The sequence below is a fragment of the Pseudorca crassidens genome, chromosome 1 (genome assembly GCF_039906515.1).
Source record: "Pseudorca crassidens isolate mPseCra1 chromosome 1, mPseCra1.hap1, whole genome shotgun sequence".
NCBI lineage: Eukaryota > Metazoa > Chordata > Mammalia > Artiodactyla > Delphinidae > Pseudorca > Pseudorca crassidens.
In genome coordinates, this window is record NC_090296.1 from 30,881,109 (window position 1) to 30,904,819 (window position 23,711).

At 43.5% G+C, this 23,711-nt stretch overlaps 1 protein-coding gene and 1 pseudogene across 3 annotated transcripts in view; one reads left to right on the forward strand and one right to left on the reverse strand.

The window, feature by feature from the left end:
- RGS6 (regulator of G protein signaling 6) overlaps nucleotides 1-23,711 on the reverse strand; it is a 575,129-nt gene that overhangs the window by 486,099 nt on the left and 65,319 nt on the right. The window lies entirely within an intron of this gene.
- Nucleotides 1,516-9,154, forward strand: LOC137206821 (protein phosphatase 1 regulatory subunit 14B pseudogene; annotated as a pseudogene).

Here is a 23,711-nt window from a genome sequence, read left to right on the forward strand (position 1 = left end):
GTGACAGAGCACAGGCCTGGGGCGGAACTGGTCTCACATCCCAAAGTTTAGCCGTAAATGAAACCTTCTGAAAGGTTTTTGTGGGCCTCCTGTGAAACTGACTCCAAGTAAAGAAACTTGGTTCTAGCCACTTGTCTGAACTCTGCAGGCACATTCAACAGAGGAATAAGAAAGTGTGATGAATTGCTGGAGGGCACGCGCTCGGGTGAGGGTTCCGGGTGAGACCTAAGGCTTCTCTGAAGCCTTCCACCCAAGATTCAAGATCTCATTTGCTCCTGCTCTTAGGAAGGCACCACCTGGTGGCCGCTACCAGAAATGACAGCGCAGAATTAGCCTTAACCTCTTCCAGCAACAAAGTATTTTGTATTTATTCACTCAGCAAATATGTATTGAGTCCTTACTAGGGGCCAGACAAGTGCTAAGTGCTGGATGTACATCGTGTATAGAATAAAATCCAGTGGCAGCTCTCAGCGAGCTCATTGTCGACACAACTGCTGAGTAGAGGAGTTGCACGTAACCAGAAGAGTGAAGAAGAACAAGGTCTTGATCCAGCTTGGACCAAGCCTTCTACTCCCCAGCCTCCCCCTCTATGCCATCCCCTCCCTTGCCTCTGGAGAATTATTTGCAAATAAATGGCATTCCTTTGCTCTAGGGTCCCTAGGTTTTTCTACCTCATTCCTCCTACCTCTATACCCATCTTTCCAATTGCACCAGACCAGCTCTCATTCCATTTTCAGAATGAAATTTCCTGCTCCATCCTCCCCTAAGGAAGGCTTGGATTCAGGAGAAATTTTTGTTCCTTTTTTGTGAGTTTTAACTGTTTCCTGTGATTCCAACTGCCTCTGATTAGCTCCCCTTTTCCTTCCCATGCTTCCTTTTCTGCCTTTTCTTCCACTAAGAAGCAGGTAAGTGAGAGACAATGAATTAGGAAATAAGAGGAACATTCCAGTCCTGCTTTTCTCCTAGTTTCAGCCCCTGACATTTTAAACCAACATTTTCAGAACTCTTATTTCAGAATTTCCCAGGGCACATTCTAGTGAATATCTACTTTTAATCTCTTGAGGATGGATTTGGTTTAGGAAAATTGTCTAATTTTAAATGGAGTCCCTACTGATGATTCAGATGGGTGAGTGAACTGGACTCGTGTCATCATGGGTCCAAAAATGAGTCACAGTTATTAAAGAAGGAAATTGGCTTTCTTGGGTAGCTGTAAGGCAGTTTAGCAAAGGGGGCTCCTCCAAATGTGTTTTGAGCTCTGAGAAGGTTTAGTGAAACAAGTATGTATCTTCCAAGACTCTTACTTAGAAAGTTATACTCATTTTGGACATATAAGTTTTCTCAATATTTTAGGATCACATGTGGGAAAGTACTAAGGAAATCAACGGGAATGGCCAGTTGGGGATCAGAACTAAGAGAGCTACAGGTGCTCAAAGGATGGCCCAGTGCATCCTATGACATCAGGATCGGCTTAAGACAGGCAGGACACTCCTAACTAGGTGGAGGCTGGAGGTAAAGATGGACACAAATGAAGGTAAGAGAGGATGCAGTCTGAGCTGGGGCGTGGAGAGTAGTTAACACAGAGGGAGTGAAAAAGCACCCACCTGTGAGCACAGGGGTAGCCGTGTTTGCCAACAGGACACATCTGTGTGTGCCCGGAAGAGGTTGTCACAGGAGAGAACTCAGATATAAAACGGGAAGACAGGTGAAGCGTGGTCCAATTATGAAAGGCTTTGAAAACTATTTCAAAATGGTTGGACTTTCCCCCACAGATGATGGTAAGCATGAAAGATTTCTGAGCAAAGGAGCAATCAAAGCAGGGTCTTGATACACACAAGGGCAGGGTAGAGGCAGCTTGGGCTCCTGGCTAGAAGAGGCCTGTGGATTCAGTGGGACCTGAGTTCAAATTCTGACTTAACCACTTATTGGATCAGTGAGTGACCTTGAGGGAGTCTGTTTCCTCACCTGTAAAATGGGGATGATAATAATAATAATAAAGCTCCTATGGGGATCCAGTGCCCCGCCTGGAATAAGCACTCAAACGATGGCGTGTATGTGCCAGCACTCGGGCGGTGACAGATGGGTGAGAAGAGAGGCTAGCAGCCCAGAGAGAACACTTAGGAGGCCTTTACAGTCATTCTAAAACAGACCAGCAAAGCGCTCAGCTGGCAGGGGTTTCCTTTTCACAAAGGCAGTGGAAGGGATGCCACACAGATTTCCAAAGAAAGTCAATGAGGCCTGGCGATTGGTTGAGGAAAGAGGAGGGAAGGGTGGGGACTCAGGCCTAGAGGCTGCGGTCTGGGAGAAAGTGGTGCCATGAGCAGAGAGCAGAGAAGGGAGGGAGGGGCTCCGCATGCCACTGGCTCTGTCTGAGTCAGCAAGACCTGGGGAGGAGAAGATCTGAGGCCCAGTGGGCTTATTCCTTCATTTCCTTGGAGACTCTGTTCTCCCCCCGTCAGAGAGGCTTTCCCTGGCCAGCTCCTACACGCTTCTCCTTCAGAGCACGTGTGTAACTATCTGACATAGTATATGTTTGTTTACTGATGGGTTGTACTGTCTGGCTGTCTGCCTAATAAAACATGTGCTCCAGGAGGGACGACCTTTGTTTTGCTTGCTCCACATCCTCGGTGCCTAGGGCAGCGCCTGGCATACAGTAGACGGTCAGTAATATTAGTGTTGTTATTCAAGTGCTTTTAAAAGTGTCTCGCATATAAAACATGTTCAGGTAATATTAGCATTTATTGGTGAATATCTCAAAAAATTGTAAAGAGGAAGGCAGATGGGAAGTGCTGAACCTGGAACACTCCCACGTACTCACCAGGAAAAGGAAGAATTAACAGACTCTCCAAGATTAGAAATCTGGGCCTCCTTTTAAGGCAGGGAAGAGAGGTGAGATGTGCCCCTGGGGAGGGCCACACCTTGCACCATGTGGCCAGAGGCTTTTTCAAGCGCTAATCCTGCAAACAAAAAGAGGGAGGCAAAACCACTTCACCCACGGACGGGTCGGCAGCTATGAAAGGGGAAGAATGGGTATTTTGTGGCAACAGAAGAGGCAGGCGCCAGGGCTGAGTAAACTTCTGAAATATGAAATTAACTTGTAATGGCCTCTTTGGCCCAATCTTCCCCTTTCCTCTCGTCAGATCATTTGCAAATCCAGATTCTGGCAGAGTTCACAAGAGCTCACTTAGCTGGGAGACCAAACATCAAGCTAATTAGCAGATTCATAACTGACTGCTCCAGATATACAGGGACTGCAAGATCAGCTCCTCCAGCAAATATGCCTACCGTGCACTGGGAAAATTCTTGGCAAAGCCATTAACACAACTTCATAGTGAGACAGGTCTATGTTGCTGGTAGAATAGAACTTCTGCCACTTCTCAACCTCCCCCATGTAGGTGAGGGCTCAGAGAAGCCATGACTGTCCAAGCACCTCCTCTCAGGTAGCATCAGGTAACATACAGCATTCCAGAATGCTCGTGCAAGCACCAAGCAAAAATCCCTAAGGCTACTTTTCAACTCAAATAAAGATTGTGCTGCTAAATTAGATTGTGAACAAGGTGAAGTGCCCTGGGGTCCATCCTCAGCCATTAACTGAGACTAAAACGTCAGCCACCTGCAACTCCTAATCACAAACTATAACGACCACTGACTCCTTCTTTGCAGAGGTCTTGATTTCAGAGGATGAGCAAATGAACCAAGAGGAGATATAAAAATTCACTTGTCTGTGGCCTTCCAGAAACTACATGCATGACAATACATCCTTAAAACATGTTTCAGCAGACTGGGAGTAAGGTACATTTCTCGAAAGTCAACATGGAAAACACTGGGTCGCTATTAATTCCCTGGAGCTCTACTGTGCTCAGAAGGAAGTGCACTCATGCTCCTTTTTGCAACTATTAATAGCCCCTAGGCAACTGCTTTTCAGATTTTTCTTTAATTTAAACTCACCCCAAACTGCAAATTCTCATAGACAAACACAATCACGATTTTATTCTGGATTACCAGGTGAGACAACTGTGTAACTATATTAGGAATATATTATATGAGATGGAAAATAGCATTGACCTTCACATTAGTCACCTTGAGAACGGGCACACTTCATACTTAGTGTTACTGATGTTCAGACCACTTAAGAGGAGGGAATGTCAGATAAAGCTAAGTTCCTTGCCTGGCTCTGCCCCTGACAAACTGCTAGGCCAGTTATTCAAGTTCTCCATTGGCAAAGAGTTATGGGGTCTTCCTAAGAATTACATGAGTTAATATCAGAGGACTCTGCATGCTGCCTAGTTCATGATTAGTTCGTTTAGGGATCCGATTTGGGGTTTTTCTTTTTGTTTTACTGGGTTTTGTTTTGATTTTGGGTGTTGAATCCTGAAATTGCATTTAAATGGCGATCTCTCATTTCAGCAAGATGTTGAGCTAAGATGACATACACATTCAAACATTCCTGCTATAAGCACCTAGATATATCAGATACAATAATTTTTTCTGAGTAACTATTATTGTCATCATTAATGCCGTTTATTTTTTTTAACATCTTTATTGGAGTATAATTGCTTTACAATGGTGTGTTAGTTTCTGCTTTATAACAAAGTTAATTAGTTATACATATTCATACGTTTCCATATCTCTTCCCTCTTGCGTCTCCCTCCCTCCCACCCTCCCTATCCCACCCTTCTAGGTGGTCACAAACCACCTAGCTGATCTCCCTGTGCTATGCGGCTGCTTCCCATTAGCTATCTATTTTACATTTGGTAGTGTATATATGTCCATGCCACTCTCTCACTTTGTTACAGCTTACCCTTCTCCCTCCCCATATCCTCAAGTCCATCCTCTAGTAGGTCTGTGTCTTTATTCCTGTCTTACCCCTAGGTTCTTCATGACATTTTTTTTTCTTAGATTCCATATATATGTGTTAGCATACAGTATTTGTTTTTCTCTTTCTGACTTACTTCACTCTGTATGACAGACTCTAGGTCCCTCCACCTCACTACAAATATCTCAATTTCATTTCTTTTTATGGCTGAGTAATATTCCATTGTATATATGTGCCACATCTTCTTTATCCATTCATCCGACAATGGACACTTAGGTTGCTTCCATGTCCTGGCTATTGTAAATAGAGCTGCAGTGAACATTTTGGTACATGACTCTTTTTGAATTATGGTTTTCTCAGGGTATATGCCCAGTAGTGATGAAAGAAATTTAAAGATGATAAAAATAGATGGAGAGATATACCATGTTCTTGGATTGGAAGAATCAACATTGTGAAAATGACTATACTACCCAAAGCAATCTACAGATTCAATGCAATCCCTATCAAACTACCAATGGCATTTTTCACAGAACTAGAACAAAAAATTTCACAATTTGTATGGAAACACAAAAGACCCTGAATAGCCAAAGCAATCTTGAGGATGAAAAATGGAGCTGGAGGAATCAGGCTCCCTGACTTCAGACTATATTACAAAGCTACAGTAATCAAGACAGTATGGTACTGGCACAAAAACAGAAAGATGGGTCAATGGAACAGGACAGAAAGCCCAGAGATAAACCCACGCACATATGGTCACCTTATCTTTGATAAAGGAGGCAAGAATATACAGTGGAGAAAAGACAGCCTCTTCAATAAGTGGTGCTGGGAAAACTGGACAGCTACATGTAAAAGAATGAAATTAGAACACTCCCTAACACCATACACAAAAATAAACTCAAAATGGATTAAAGACCTAAATGTAAGGCCAGACACTATCAAACTCTTAGAGGAAAACATAGGCAGAACACTCTATGACATAAATCACAGTAAGATCCTTTTTGACCCACCTCTTAGAGAAGTGGAAATAAAAACAAAAATAAACAAATGGGACCTAATGAAACTTCAAAGCTTTTGCACAGCAAAGGAAACCATAAATAAGACCAAAAGACAACCCTCAGAATGGGAGAAAATATTTGCAAATGAAGCAACTGACAAAGGATTAATCTCCAAGATTTACAAGCAGCTCATGCAGCTCAATAACAAAAAAACAAACAACTCAATCCAAAAATGGGCAGAAGACCTAAATACACATTTCTCCAAAGAAGATATACAGATTGCCAGCAAACACATGAAGGAATGCTCAACATCATTAATCATTAGAGAAATGCAAATCAAAACTGCAATGAGATAACATCTCACACCAGTCAGAATGGCCATTATCAAAAAATCCAGATACAATAATTTTTTAAATGCATACTTGAACCTGCAATAAAGAATAGGAAATTACCAGGTGCCAGAAACAAAGCCTCAACTGAAAACCAGAAGTAAGCAGAGGAATCAACTGGGCAGCCACTCCTGGGGCTGAGGGGGACCACAGGGCAGAGGAAGGAATAGAATAAGCATTGATCCAGGGGAAGTAAGGGTGTAGATGTCAACTAGCACATGGGAACAGGAGGCTAAGCCCTTGAGTCCTGCCCAAGAGAGGAGGGTGCTGCCCAAAGCGAGGCCCTGCAAAGAGCTGCGACCCCAGGAAAAATGGGCTGAAAAGTATTTCCCTACCAGCTCAGCTAGCTTGTCTATCTCTGGCTTCAGGAGAGGAGAACTAAAAGCTTCCTGCAAAATTTGAACCTCATAACCTCTACCTCTGGAGCATTTGGGGTACAAATTTAGGCTACAGTCTGGAAATGCCCAACCTAAGAAATTAGCATAAAAATTGGTCCTGGGCCAACGATGGGCATGGGAAAAATGAGAGCAAAACTCCCACAACCCATGCTACAGACAATTAGAAAAGTCAGACCCAGGAAGCTCACAAGTGATAAAAGCACAGTGAACCAGAGGATTCCAGCCCCTAAGAACCGGAAATAATAGAAAACTCTGAAAGAGAATATAATTAGGTATGTTTAAAAGGAGAGAAAAACCAATCACAGATGCGAAAAACACATCTGATAAAACTCAACATTAATTTATGATTTCTTAAAAACAACAAAATTCGGCAAACAAGAAAACCTTTCTTACAAATCTAAGACTAGAAAGACATTTTCTTAACTCAATAAAGGGCACACGCTAACCAGCCCATGGATAGCATCATTCTTAATGGCACAGCACTATAAGCTCTCCTTTTAAAGTCAGTAATGAGACAAGAAAGGTTACTATCACTTCCTGTGTTCAACACTGTTGAGGGGGTTCACAAACTTTCTGTAAAGGGCCTGATAGCAAGTACTTTAGGCTTTGCAAACTAGAAAGTCTCTGTTCCAAGTAGTCAACTCTGCTGTTGTAATGCAAAAGGAACCAGAGACAATAAGAGTGTGGCTGTGTTTCAATAAAACTTTATTTACAAAAACAGGTATTAGAGTGGAATTCCAAGCCAATACATTAATTCAAGAAAAATAAGTGAAAGTTACTGTGATATAATAAAATACATGTATCTGGTCTTCATCCCGGGTTCCTAGCACAGAGCTCCTAAAACCCCTGGAATTTCCTGAGTGATAGGGGTGAGACGAGTGTCTTTTGCTATTCATAATAAGTCCCTTTTAACCACAGGTGAATTTATGCTAATGAGGTGACTCCTGGCAGATGAAGCTGGTTACCAGAGGAGAGGGTAGAGGGGCTGGAGATTGAGTTCAATCACCAATGGCCAAGAATTTAATCAATCATGCCTATGTAATGAAACCTCCATAAAAACCATAAAGGACAGGGTTTGGAGAGCTTCTGGGTAGGTGACCACATGGAGGTGCTGCGAGGGTGGCGTGCCTGGAGAGGGCATGGAAGCCCCGTGTCCCCCTCCCCCCATATCTTGCCCTATACATCTCTTCCATTTGGCTGTTCCTAAGTTGTATCCCTATAATAAACCAGTGATAAGTAAGTACAGTGCTTTCCTGAGATCTGCGCACCATTCTAGCAAATTATTGAACTCAGGAGGGGGTCATGGGAACCTACTAGTCAAAAGCACGGGAAGCCCAGACTTGTGATTGGCATCTGAAGAGGGGGCAGTCTTGAGGGGTCTATGCTAACTCCAGGTTGATAATGCCAGAATTGAATTAAATTGTAGGCCATCCAGTTGGTCCACAGAAAATTGAAATGTGTGGAAAATCCACGCATGTGTTGTCAGTAGAAGAATGGTTTTCCTTTAGTCACACAAACTTAAAAAAAAAAAAATCTGTCATTATCAAAAAGTTATATATCCATATGCATAGGAAATGCAAGACTATCTAGAGATAAACCATGAAAATAAATGAGAGTTCAGCAAGATATACAAAAACAAGTAATGTTCCTATGCACTAGCAACAACAGGAAAACATAATAAAAAGATGCCATTAACAGTACAAACACAGGGGGTGTGACCAGGCCAGGGCCGGCCCGGGGGCTTGGCACGCTGCAGCTGGTCCCGGGTGCCCCCTCCGCCGCCCTCTCCGCGGAGCCAGGCTGAGCCGAGCTTACGGGCTAAGCCGAGCCAGCAGCCTGTGGCCAGCCGGCGGCCCTCCTGGAGGTGGCAGCGCAGGAAGGGGACCGACGCACACACATGGCCCCAGCGGCAGCCAGGGCTGACAGTGGCCCCGACGGGGGCGCGGCGTTGGCTGTTCCGGCCCCTGGACCGGGCAGTGGCGGCCCAGGGCCCAGCGTCTACTTTCGGAGACCCCGTGGGGCCGCAGGCGAGGGCCCGGGCACCACAGACGATGAGGGCCCAATGAGGCGCCAAGGGAAGGTCACGGTCAAGTAGGAACGCAAGGAGCTACGGAAGCGCCTCAACCTGGAGGAGTGGATCCTGGAGCAGCGGATCCTGGAGCAGCTCATTCGCCTGCCAGCAAGAGGAGATCCTGGAGCTGGAGACTGATGTGGATAACTCCTGGACGTGGAGGGCGATGACTCCCGAGCTGCCAGGGTCAAGGAGCCGCTGGTGGACTGTTACAAACCCACCGAGGTCTTCATCTCTGGCCTGCTGGACAAGATTCAGGGCATGCAGAAGCTGAGCGCACCCCAGAAGAAGTAAGGGTCCTCGACCCAGGTGAACGATGGCTCCCACAAGACAATCGCTGACCCCCAACCTCGTAACAACAGCAATACCGGGGGGCCCTGCAGCCAGGCCTGCTGCCATGAGCACAGCTCCCCATGCCCCTGGCCCAGGGGCCTCTTCCCTGCCCTCTCAGTTTTCCATTTTGGGGGTTTTTTATTATTATTAAACTGATGGGAGTTTTTGTGTTTTTATACTGACTGCGGCACGGACTCTTTAATAAAGCTAGGATATGCCTTTGGTGCAGTTAAAAAAGAAAAAAAGCAACAGAAATACAGGGTATGGGATACTTAAGAATTCCCTCAATAAAGATAGGTAAGAAAAGTATACCAAAAATTGGGAAATTCTATTGAAGGACATTAAAAAAGAACTAAATAAACACAGTATAACATGTTTGTGGGTGAGAAGACCCATTATCATAAGAAGACAAATTTTTATAATGTATCTGTAAAACGTCTGAGTAATTCCAACAAAGCAAAACAGGGCTGCACATTCCTGAAACATATTTTAAAGTGTAAAGAGCCTGGTATGGCCAAAACAATTCTGAAGGTGAAATACATAGAGCAGTTAAACAAATCGACATGGATAAATCTCCAAAACAAGGTCGGAGGGAAACATACAGTATAATACAATTCATGTCCATTTTAAAACACTCCCTCCAAAAGGCCTAGACACACCTGGGATTGGCAGAGGTGTGACTACAGAGGGAGGGTGGGTGCAGATGGGCATGGGGCAGGGTAGGGTTTTAGGAATACCTAAAATGTATTTTTTTGGAGAAAGAAGAAAGAACACATGCCAACAAATAGCAAATAGCATCCGATCACAAATATGAATATCTAAAATTTTCTATATAATTTGGAAATTAGGTAAAAATTGAGTTTTTTGCCCGTATTTTAATGAAGAATTAAATTTATGCCCAGCTTGTTTGGGAGGCATACAAGTCTTAAAAAAAAAACTCCCTGCTGAGCCAGAGAATGCAAACTCAGTCACCTGGATTCCTTTCTTCCAGTGCAACACTGACCCAGGCACAGCTGGGATCATCTTCACATCTGGTTTGTGGTCTGAGCTGGTTAATGTTTAACCTGCATCGTTTAAGCCTAAGCTCACACCATAGTCTTCATTACACAAACTAATTCGCATCCATTTAAACATCAGTGCTGGAAATACACCTGTCTGTCATACAGAGTCCCATAGTGTTCTACAGGCTTGATATGTTTATAATTTGAAACATTATTTTTAAAAGAAACACTGTTCAGAACAAAAAACATACCAGTCTTATAACATAATGAAAAGACGTCTAAAATCCTACGTTGCCTTGGACAGGACCAGTGCTCCCTGGTCCCATCACCCACCTCAGCTGCTGGACTCAATGCCAGTGATTCTTTCCCTTTTCCAAAAACCAAAGCCTCCTACAAAGAATGAATATTTGTCAGACTTGAAAATATTCCCAAGAATATGCCATAGGCTCAGAAGACAACTTAAAAAAAGGATTCCAGAAATGTTTGGGGCCATAGCAACATCGATGGAAGCATCGAAGGATTACATCTATCCCAAGGTCACTAGTTTGAAGAGAGCAAAATCCATTTATACTGTAAATCTGATTTTTCTTTAATTCAGCAGCGGCAACTAAAGTCACTCCTCTCCTGACTGTCAATGTCATCTAGTATGGGAGTCAACACACCGCACAGCTAGGAGCGATGTTGGAACCAGCATTAAAAATGACACCACACCCTTACAAAGAGTGTGCCATTCAACACAGGGCTCATGCAGTGGTTGTAAATTACCGCAGATCCTCGCAGCATCCGGGTGGATTTGGCTCAGAACTTGGAAACTTGTTAATCAAACGCTGAACCCCATGGGTCAGTAGAAAGGAAACACTATTTTCACAGTGAGATCAGATCCAGCAGCTGCGATAAGGGCAGGGCACCACGAGGGAATGGCAGAGGAATCAGAGAACCTGATCGGCTTAGAGGGAGGCATGTCCAAGTAGCAAACATTGCCTGCATGGTTTCTGAAGCTGCTCACCCTCAAGTCCAATAAAAATCAGAAGAAAAGCCTGCAAGACCCATCCCACTCTGTGGACAAGAGTTCCCTTGTCCATCATCAGTTCATCACACAAAGCCTGCATTATGTGTACAACTTACAATCAACAAAGCATAGACATGTTTGTTCACAAATGTGTATTTAGTTCACGAGTATTTACTGAGTGCCTTCCATGGCCGAGTGCAGGACTGGTATACAAACGGTGACCTGAAACAGCCGCGTCCCTGCCCTCATCAAGTGTGGGTAAATTAAGTATGCTGTTCACAAAACCAATGACAAAGTTCTTCTAAGAAGGCTTTAATTCTCCCCTCATTTGTCGCCGTAGGAATCTGCCTACAAAAGGGCTCCGACTCACCTTTTAAATGTGCAAGATTACACACTATCCCTATAAACTCCCACATGTTGAGATTGCCGTGTTCTTGGCTCCTGGCCATTTAAACTGGTAAAACAGAGTCTTTAATACATGATTCATCTTACTGAAGAACGTATCCACGCTTCATTTTACAGGAGCTATTTGATGATTAACCTCGCTTACTCGACAAGGGACTCGGCTGGCAATAAAGGCTAAAGTTTCTTGTTTGCTAACCCTATGCCAGGCACTGTTAAGTATTTCCCACGTACTAACTCATTTAGTCTTCACAACGATACAGCCATGTGGGTATTACTTTTATCCTCAATTTACAGATGAGGGTAAATGAGACATTCCCAGGTTCACAAACCTGCCCAAAGTCACACAGCTGGTAAGTGGTTGAGTCACAATTCAAATTGTGGTCCAAGCTCTTTACCACTCACAAAACTGCCTCCGAGACAAAAAAGGTGGAGGTAAAACCTGATGGCCACACACTAATTCTTACACACATGGACCTCATCCAAAAAGGAAGACGGCAGAAGCTGACAACTGTAAAATAAAAAAAATACTTTAGAAAGGTCAACCATCTGCGTGGGGTGGGGGGGTGGAGGGTTAACAGACTTGGTCACTAAAATACCTTGGAGGGCGTTTCAGAGTGGAAAGGGCATCTCAGAGTGGAAAGTGTTTTAAGTGGGAAGCAGGGGATGGGTGATGAGGAAGTTGAAGGCTGCCAGCACAAGGGACTGATCGTAAGCATGGCAGGAGAGTAAAGGAAACGCACAGAAGTCCAGCTCCGAGTGAAAGCAAGTCTAAGGAAAAGGATGGCTGTTCTATTTAGTGTTGGAGAAACCTGAGCATCCTTATAGAAACTGGTAGAAAGAGGAAGAAATGCAGGCATGAAAAGCAGAAAAACAGATGACGTGTTCAAGAAGAGGGAGGACGGGCTGGAGAGGGGACCTTTTGAAAGAAGGATAGACGAGTTTTTGATAAAAGAGGAGGAAAGTTTTCTAATTAGGTGGAAAGGAGATCACATGAGAGAGGTCCTACTAGATCACCTTGAAATTATCAGGAAAACAGGAATCAAGGTCATCTGCTAAGACTGAAGGAGATTTGAAGAGAGCGAAACGTTCTGATAATGACCACAGGAATCAATACGGTTGTGTGTGTGTGTGCGTGTGTGTGTGTGTGCACGCACACATACCCACACACGAGAACAGACACACCCTTTGATTAAAATACTTCTCTAAGAAACTGTAAATAACTCCTCAAGGAAGTCTACTTCTAGTATATATTTTAGGTTTTTCTCCCACATCAAAGCTATGGTTTCTATCTTCGTATATAAGTCTATTTTGAGATACTGTGCAGAGGAGGGGACAATATGAAACAAGAAAAGTTCATTTGTCTCAACTTCTATGGAGGCAATAATATGATAAACAGGCAAGGCTCAGTAGAGAAATGTTAGTATCTTATAAGGCCCTGAAACATTTGTTAATTAATTTTTCAGAAGGAAGGTTTTATTTCAATGGTAAGAATAGTTATCATCACCAAGGCATAGGAGAGAGAAAAAAAATCAGGGGAACTAAGAAGTGAGGAACAGAGACGAAGCATGGTCTGACGGCCACACACTACTTCTCATACATGTGGACGTCATCCAGAAAGGAAGATGGCAGAAGTGACAACTGTAAGGCAGGCGGCTGCCTCTGGGACTGGTTCTTCCAGACAAAGGAACAGGAAGGGAAGCCTGCTTCCTTATACCGACCCAGGATCGCGGTTTCCCGCAAAGCAGCCAGATGGGCTATAAAATTCTTCAAAGGTAGAAATATCAATTCACTCAACAAATATTTCTCTAACACCTATGTTCCAGGCACTAAGCTAAATGCTGGGGAGAGAGAAATGACTGGCTTCCGGTATTAGTTTATCTACGGCTGTGAGGATTAAAACCACTCTAAAACTCAGTGGCTTAAAATAACAAAACAATTGTTATCTCACAGTTTCAGAGGAGGTGGCTCTGGCTCAGGGTCTCTGTGTTGGGGGTCCCCCAGGGTCAGTGACCGCTGGAATGAGGCACAGGACTCACATGTGGTATTATTTATAGCTCTGATTCATTACAGCAAAATCAGCAACGGGTGCCTGGAGTGAAGTCCGCAGGAAACCAGGCACGAGCTGCTCAGAGTCCTCTCCCTACCAAGTCACACAGGACAGGTTTAACTCCCCAGCATCGTATTGTGACTACAATTTGTGAAATGTTCTCTACCAGGGAAGCTCATCAGAGACTCAGTGCCCGAGGTTTTTATTGGTGGCTGTTCACATACCCACCCTCTGTCTAGCACATACCAAAATTCCAGACTTCCAGATAGAAGCAGGTGTTCAGGATAAAAATACTGCTTGCACAGTTTAGGGACAGTCAACCACTCTCACCATCAGTTAGAGAGTGGTGAGAACCCTCCCTAAATCCAAGCTCCCAGATGCCAGCCAAGAGCCAATCTTGCAAGCAGGACTTTCTACGGATGGCAGTTTCAGGCCTGCTATGTGAATTCTTTTCTATGCAATGTCCCATGAGGCTGTAGTCAAGGTGTCAGCTGGGGCTCCTTCATCTGAAGCCTTGACTAGAGCTAGAGGTACGCTCCTAAGAAAGCTCTCGCATGCAGCTACAGGCTGGAAGTTCTTCCCTGTGCAGGGCTCTCCACGTGGCTGCCTGCACATCCTCAACATATGGCAGCTGGCGTTCCCCCACGGCAAGTCATCCAAGAGAGTAAGAGATCAAGAACATGCCCCAGATGGAAGCCTCAGTCTCTAATACACTAATCTCCAAGTGACATACCATCACTTCCACTGCTGGTCACAAAGACCAACTCTAGTACAATGTGGGAAGAGGAGGGGATGCCAAGAGTCAGGGGTCATGGTGGGCTGTCTTGGAGGGTGCCTACCACAGCCTACCCTCTGGCTCCCAATGATTCAAATCCCTCCTACACGCAACATACACTAACCCCTCCCACGGCCCCTAAAAGTCTCATCCCATCACAGCATCCGTTCCACGTCTAGACGCTTGTCATCTAGATCATGTCTAAGTACAGATGAGACTTCTTCAGTATAGTCTCTGATGTATGGCTCCTCTCAATCTGTAGACACCTGTCACTCAAGCGACACACACTCAACACGCAATGGTGGGACAAGCAGAGGATAACTGCTATAAACACTCCTGCTCGCAAAGGGGGTGATGAGGAGCACGTAGGGGCAGCAATTCCAAAATCCTGCCGAGCAGATGTTCCTTGATTTGGTCTAGAGGTGAGGTCTGAGAATAGTTCTCTGTGACCCTAATGCCACCCTGCGGGCTCCTGGTTTTGGCCTCTCCATCATCTTTCCGTTTTCATGAAGGGTAAAACACGTTTGCAGAGGCGTAGTTTCCACAGCTTGCCTCCTACTTGTTGATGCCTGGGGGTCCAAAGACCTCTCTTCATTTTGTTCTATGTTCCTTTCATTTCAAGCTGATGGCGCCACTCCAAGTACGACTCTTAGGAACTCTGAAGGTCTTCTGTGACTCCTTTTAGGATTCATTCCATTAGACCAAAGCCCCACCCACCAACCCCTGTGCATTTGGTCCTTCCTCACCCTGGGCTTTTGCTGGGGTACCATGTCCTTGAGCCTCCAAGAAGCGCTCTTGTTTGATCAAGTGGATCTGTGAAGACAAACCCTTAATCTCTTTAGAGGGCTTTTTGGCTGGCTGCTTGGTACTCTGAGACACCATCTTTGATTTTGTGAGATCTTAAGATTTTACAGTCACACCTGTGGCTTCACGTTTGGAGCTTGTTTTCCTAAAAGGGGCCCCGATTTGATCTTTGCTTAGAAGCCATTTCTTGCTGCAAATCTTCCAAGACAGCTAGTCCTGGCTCTTTTGTGCTGACTGCTTCTGCCCTCAGCTTCTCTCCTCCTGCAATTTTACTATAAGCAACAGGAAAAAAACAGAAGGCACTTTCAACACCTCGGTTAGAAATCTCCTTAACTGTATCACCTAGTTCATTAGGTACATTTTTTATTTTCCACATTACTGCAGGCACCAGTATGGCTAAATATTTTGCCACCACATAACAGACTCTCCCTTTCCCAGTTCCCAGTATTATTTTCCTGTAAGCCTTCACTGGCAGCCTCCTGAAAGTCCAAACTTCTATAGACAGTGTATTCAAGGTGCGTGTTTACTACCACATTTTAGTGTTTCGTTACATCAGCACCCCACTTCTACTACCAAAATCTTATTAGTTACCTATTGCTGTGTCATAAGCCATCCTGATGAAAACAATAAGCGTCTATTGTCTCACATGCTTTCTGAGGGTCAGAAATTGGGAGCCTAAATTTAGACGGATTGGTTTCAGCTCAGGGTCTCCCGTGAGTTGCAATCAAGCTGATGGGCAGAGCCTGTGACAGCTGAAGGCCCAACAAGGGGAAGATCTGCTTCTAAACTCACTCACATGGTTGTTGCCAGCCGCCCGTTTTTTATTAGCTGCTGCCACGTGACTGAGTCTCTCTCCATGCGTTGCCTATTTTCCCAGCCCAGCAGCTGGCTTTCCACAGAATGAGTGGTCCAAGAGAAAGAGCCCAACATGGAAACCTCAGTCACTTATAACCTAATCTTGGACATGAAAAACCATCACTTCTGTAGTAATCTATTTTCAAAGGCGTGAATACCAGGAGGTGAGGATCACTGGGGCCCATCTTGGTGGATGGCTACCACGTTTCCTACCTGGAAGTCTAATGGAATGATAGCCATCAACAACTACTTACAATAAAATTTAATAAGGGCCATAAAAAACACATGGGAGAAGTTATCACCAGCTTACCCTGAGGAGTCAAGTTGGTGTGACAGAGGAGGTGATGTGTATGTAATTTAGGGCCCTAAAGGGATGAATGAGATTTGTCAGACACATGGAAGAGCCTCGGCCTGCCGGAAGCTTCCCACGTATTTCTCTTTTTGCATATCCTACCTGCCTGGTAAATTCAATAACCCCAAAGCTCTTCCTAAGAGCAACTATGGAATGACTTAATTTAATATCAGTGTTTCTGGAGGACACATTACCATTTAATAGCTGAATCAAAAGCACAATGGTAGATGACAAACGCTATGCTTGGAAATGTCTCATGTAAAGGTCAAACTTAAGGGGCAAAAATGACAGATGAATAAAGCAAAAATACACTGTTTGATAACAAATGTCAAAGTCAGAATAAATGCCTCTAATTTGATAAAGCACACAACTCTTCAACACATAATAGTGATTATTTAAATAAGGCAAGAAGAAAGATGGAGATGGAGAAAGAAATGCTAACCAAAGGACCTCCACGTGAAACAGATGCAAAGCACAGTTTAAAGAGTAGGTGGAAAACTAGGTTAGGCAAGCACACTGGAGTATGAAAGCTAATTTTTCATTTCTTATTATAAGTGATAAAATCTTTTTATAAAAATCTGTAAATAAGCATAAGAAAGAAAGTAAAATTCACCCATAACCTTAAATTCTAGGGATAACCACTAACTGGATTATAGACTATACCCTTGTAGACTGCTGGATAGATAGGTAGAGAGATACACATATACCACACACACATATATGTATGTATATATATGCATATATGTATATGTGTGTGTAATTTTGGAAATATGTCATTTTTGGAAACGGCTCCATGTTTTTCATGAATATAAAATTAACACACAAATATTAAATTCACTTATGGGTAATGCATTCTAAAGTCTAAATATTATGGAGAGGTATGAGGGAGAGTAAAATTCACCTGTACTTCTTTTACTCAGAGGGAAAAACACTTTACTGTTAACATCTAGTATTCTTCTTACAGGCATATTCAATGCAAATATGATTTTAATGCAAAAATAGGCTCATGCTGTTTTAAGTGCTTCTCACACTTAAAAGTACATGGTAGCTACCTTCCTCCGTGAACACGTGTACACCTACAGTATTTTTAATGACTATATAGTTCCAGAATAGGTATGTACCATAACTTATTTAACCAGTCCCTACTGATGAGCATTTATGCTGCTCCCAATTTTCCATCATTGTCAACAAGCCTCAGCATTGATACCTTTGTGCACACGTCTTTGCACACTTACTGGTTACTTCGTCAGGATAAACTTCCAGAGTTAGGTTGGTTATGTCAAAAGACAGTTTTTTTTTTTAATTTTTATTTATTTATTTTCGGCTGTGTTGGGTCTTCGTTGCTGAGCGAGGGCTTTCTCTAGTTGCGGCGAGCGGGGGCTACTCTTCGTTGCGGTGCACGGGCTTCTCATTGAGGTGGCTTCTCTTGTTGCAAAGCACAGGCTCTAGGCGCGCAGGCTTCAGTAGTTGTGGCATGTGGGCTCAGTAGTTGTGGCTCGCGGGCTCTAGAGCGCAGGCTCAGTAGTTGTGGCGCACGGGCTTAGTTGCTCCACAGCATGTGGGATCTTCCCAGACCAGGGCTCAAACCCATGTCCTCTGCACTGACAGGCAGATTCTTAACCAGTGTGCCACCAGGGAAGCCCAAGACACTCAGTTTTAAAGAACTTCTATGCATATTGCTGCATGTCCCACCATAAATGTTATACCAATGTATACCCACACCAAGAGTACAGAAATGTCTCCGGCCACCACCTTCACCATTACTGAGTACTATAAGCACATACAGTCTTAATTTTCATTTCTTCAGACATGAACAATAATATATTAAGACAATACACTTTAAAATGTTTAAAGATCATTTAAACTTCTTCTCTGTGAATTACACATCCTTGTTTTTTACCAAATTTTCACAGAAGTGTTCACTCCCACCCAAATGCACACCCATTCACACGTTTAACACCCTGGCAGCAAAGTGTTATCAGCAGAACACAAATAAGAACTCACAGGGTTAGGAAAATGTTGAGCCACGTTCAAATTTTCCTGACTCCAAAGCTCAGCCATTTCCCACAGCGGTGCAGACTATGCTTACGCCTCTTCAGGCCTAAGAGCCGGCATTCCCAAACCGCTGTTCATTTCAAACTCCCGACACCCGCTTCTCACCCCACACCGGTTTAAGCAGGCATAGCATTTCTGAGGATGCCCAGGTGATTCAGTGGGCAGCAACGTTTGGAACCACTGACCAAAGATTCCATCCCCCAGCTGCTGGGAATGCTGCTGGCTCACAGCCCTCGGTTGTCAGCCCTCTCTCAAATTGCCCTTGGTTGATAAGAGTTAACTAATTTAAGCTCACGTCCCTTCTTGGACCTGCTGCCTCCCACGACTGGAGGATATGAAGATACAATGACCCATCCTTGCGACTTCCCTGGCGGTCCAGTGCTTAAGACTCTGTGCTTCCACTGCAGGGGGCACGGGTTTTATCCCTGGTCGGGGAACTAAGATCCCACATGCTGCGCTGAGCAGCCAAAAAAAAAAAAAAGACCCATCCTTGTTGCCCTACCTCAGAAAATCCCAGTTCCAGAATTCCCACTGGGTAGGAGGCCTCATGACTGCAGTGAAGCCCATCTTCTCCTTCTGCCCAATTCTGCCTCCTCCCCCTCCCCCCAAGTGCTGACCCTGAGAGATTCCCTAACAATGTCCTACACACTCATCACAGAGGCTGCTTCCTGAGGGGAACCAGCCTGTGTCATGACTACATGGACCTTCCCCTAAAAGAATAAACTTCCTCTAAAAGAAGAAACTAAACAAAATCTTCCTCAAAAGCCTTATATACAGCTGAAGGTAGTTAGTTACCAAAGCATAGTCAGAAATCCTTTCAGGTGGAGTTATTGTTTAATGAGAGTTTCTGTTTGGGGTGATGAAAAACTTTTGAAAATAGTGGTGAAGGTTGCACGAAATTATGAAGGTAATGGATTAATGCCACCGAATTGTACATTAAAAAGTTAAAAAGGCAAATTTTATGTTATATACATTTTACCACAATTTTCAAAGAGTAATAACGTAATATACCCCAAATCATTAAATTGTATACTTTAAATGGGTAAATTGTTCAGTAAAGTTGCAGGATACAAAATTAATATACAGAAATCTGTAGCATTTCTACACATTCATAATGAACTATCAGAAAGAGAAATTTTAAAAACCACCTCATTTACAATTGCATCAAAAGGAAATGCCTAGAATAAATTTAATGGCTGAGTTTTGGAGTCAGGAAAATTTGAACATGGCTCAACATTTTCCTAACCCTGTGAGTTCTTATTTATGTTCTGCTGATAACACTTTGCTGCCAGGGTGTTAAACATGTGAATGGGTGTGCATTTGGGTGGGAGGGCACTTAACAAATGAATACGAAAAGAGTGAACACTTCCGTGAAAATTTGGTAAAAAACAAGGATGTGTAGTTCACAAAACCCATGTTACAACTGCATCAAAAGGAAATGCCTAGGAATAAAATGCCTAGGAATAAATTTAACCAGGAAGGTGAAACACCTGTACTCTGAAAACTGTAAGACATAGAGGAAAGAAATTAAAGATGACACGTATAAATGAAAAGCTACACCATGCTCATGAATTGGAAGAATTAATATTGTTAAAATGTCCATACTACCCAAAGCAATCTACAGATTCAATGCAATTCTTATCAAAATATCCATGGTATTTTTCACAGAACTAGAAAAAATAATCCTAAAATTTGTATGGAACCACAACAGACCCTGCATAGCAAAAGCAAACTTGAGAAAGAAGAGCAAAGATGGAGGTATCATGCTCCCTGGCTTCAAACTATACTACAAAGCTACAGTAATCAAAACAGTATGGTACTGGCATAAAAAGAGACACACAGATCAGTGGAACAGAACAGAAATCCAAGAAATAAACCCACACTTACATGGTCAATTAATCTATGACAAAGGAGGCAAGACTACACAATGGAAAAGACAGCCCCTTAAATAAATGGTGGTGGGAAAACTGGACAGCTACATGCAAAAGAATGAAATTAGATCACTTTCCTACCCCATATACAAAAATAAACTCAAAATGGATTAAAGACTTATATGTAAGATCTGAAACCATAAAACTCCTAGAAGAAAACATAGGCAGTATGCTCTTTGACATTGGTCTTAGCAATATTTTTTGGATCTGAATCCTCAGACAAGGGAAACAAATGCAAAAATAAACAAATGGGACTACATAAAACTAAAAAAGCTTTTGCACAGTGAAGGAAACCATCAACAAAACGAAAAGACAACCTACCGAATGGGAGAAGATATATGCAAATGATATGTCCAACTGTTACCTAACGCAAGTCCATGTGCCCGACACACAGTGAGGTCAAACAATACCAAAACGTCAGAGTTTGAAGCAGAGAAAGGTTGATTGCAGGGTTATGCAAGGATGTGGGTGGCTCATGCCTTAAAACCCCCCGAACTCCCCGAAAGCTATCAGCAAAGCCCTTTTATAGGGAAGGTGAGGGAGGGGCGTGGTTAGTTGTTGCAAACTTCTTGGTGTCAGATCCTTTGTTCTTGAGGTCAGGTCACGTGTTGGTCACAATGTTCCTGTAACCCTCCACCAAAACACATGTTATTCTTTGTTCTGACAAAAAAAGGGCAAGGTCCCAAGGCTCAACTTTCACCCTCTGAGGTTTAGGCCCTGGCTAAGAGGAGGGGATCCCTGAGCAGCTGGATACCCTGGCCTGGGAGTGTTCGTCCAGTACCCAGTCTGGGCCCTCCCACCAGTGCCCAGGCCTGGCTGAGGAGGCAGATCTCAGCTAGCGGCGCCCTCAGGGCCAGATCCCCAGACCCTCGCCAGCCATCATTACTGAGGGAGCCAGGCACTCAGGACCCAGCCGACCCTCAGGCTTTTCATTTAAACTGGAGAGAACCATTTGTATAGGATCAATAGGAATAAACGTTGTAGCAAATACCCATCAGGTGAATTCCCAGCTCACAACAGCTGCCCTTCTTTGAGAATAGCCCCAGCCACAGAGGTGGACCTGAAGTAATGATGTGCAGTGTCCTTACACCTTAACCCCGACCTCTGGCCACCTCCTAGGGGGAGACAACTAACCTAAGCTGGACTAATTTTTGAAACTTGAAAGGAGAGACTGAAGCTGGTTGAAGATGTTACCTTAATGGCAGTGTCCATATACTCCAGTTGCTGAGACCTCCACGGACTGCGACCCACACAGACTGCTGCAGGCATTAGGTCACAGAGGAAGGGATGTGGGAGAGGTTCGCTGCTTCTTCAAGGCCTGGGCCTGGCCAATGGGAGGCCTTGGTAAGAGCTCTGGGGCCCTGCAGGACACAGCCCACAGCCTGTCCCGGGGCTCCGCAGCTCACCCGCCTGCCCCGAGGCTGGAGGGACTGGAGGCCCCCGGGGAGAAGGCCCTGATCTGCCTCTCACTGAACTTTCTGCCGTGAGGACCACTGCAAGGCTGACCATTGGTGCTATGGGTCTCGTGCTAATGGCTGCACGCCCTCCCCATGCCTATTACAAAACAAGGGGTTAATATCCAAACTACATAAAGAACTCATACAACTCAATATTAAAAAAAAAAAAATCCGATTAAGAAATAGAGGAACTGAACAGAAATTTTTCCAAAGAAGACATACAGATGGCCAAGAGGCACATGAAAAGATGCTCGACCTCACTAATCATCAAGGAAATGCAAATCAAACCCCCAATGAGATACAACTCACACCTGTCAGATGGCTACTATCAAAAAGACAACAAATAACAAATGTTAGCAAGGATGTGGAGAAAAGGGAAACCTTGTACACTGTTTCTGGGAATGTAAACTGGCACAGCCACTGTGGAAAACAGCATGAAGTTTCCTAAAAATAAAACTACCGTATGATCCAGCAATTCTACTTCTGGGTATTTATCCAAAGAAAATGAAAACACTAATTCAGAAAGATATGTGCACCCCAACATTCATTATAGCATTATTTACAACAGCCAAAGTATGGAAGCAACCTAAGTGCCCATCAATATATATATATATGTGTGTGTGTGGGTATATATATATATATATATATATATATATATATATATATACAAAATATAATGGAATATTACTCAGCCATAAAAAAGAGAAAGAAATATTGCCATTTGTGAGAACTTGGCTGGACCTAGAGGGCATTATGCTAAGTGAAATAAATCAAACAAAAATATCATATGATTTCACTTATATGTGGAATCTAAACAAACAAAACAAATGAACAAACAAAACAAGACAGCAACAGACTCATAGATAAAGAGAAAAAACTGGTGTTTGCCAGAGGGAAGCGGGGTGGGGAAGACTAGGGTGAAATAGGTGAAGGGGATTAAGAAGTATAAAACTTCCAGTTAGGGCTTCCCTGGTGGCGCAGTGGTTGAGAGTCCGCCTGACGATGCAGGGGACACGGGTTCGTGCCCTGGTCCGGGAAGATCCCACATGCCGCAGAGCGGCTGGGCCCGTGAGCCATGGCCGCCGCCGGGCCTGTGCATCCGGAGCCTGTGCTCCGCAACGGGAGAGGCCGCAACAGTGAGAGGCCCACGTGCCACAGAAAATAATAATAATAATAATAATAATATTGAAATAATCTTATATGGTTTAAGATAGTAACGGCATACAGTGGTGAGCATTTCATAATGTACAAAAATATAGAATCACTATGTTGTACACTTGAAACTAATATTGCAAGCCAATTTTACTTCAATTAAAAAAAATAAGGTAAACCACTTGATCTCCACAAAAGAATATAATTAAAAAATAAATGGGTGAATCACCGATATGTGAATTATACCTCAATAAAACTGTTAAAAAAAACCCTTTCAGTGCAGTGTAAAGACATGGTGGTCAACAAATGAATAAAATAGCAGCCTCAGCTCCATTAATCCATAGAACACTGACAATATTTTTAAGCCCTCATCCAGCGGTTTTCTTTCACTCACTATCTCATTCCCTAACATACAGAAACAAAACGCTCATTGATTTGTACTTTACCTGTCTTTGGTCAGCAGTAATTCAGGATTTATATGCTGAGTGGTACAGGAAAAAGAATAAGCTATTGCTTGGACCAGCTCCCAGGGTTAAGAATATTTAAAGACTATTGAGAGCTAAGATATTGGCAACATTACTAAATTCAGTTTTGCGGTAGCACGTGTTTAATTTAACTAAAGCACAAGTTCACACGTACAGAAAACCATCATGAAGCTAGACAACAGACCATTTCTAAAAGAGAAGCAAAACAGGCTTATTTATAAAACCAGAGTGCGCCAAAAGCAGCAGTGCCCAAAGAATATCAGATGCAAAAATCTCTCCCCAGTACACAGTCCACTGCCACTACTCCAGGATTTATAAAGTACTTCACATTTGCCAACTCCTCCATAATCATTATCATTAACCATCCCCAAGGAGCCCAGAAGT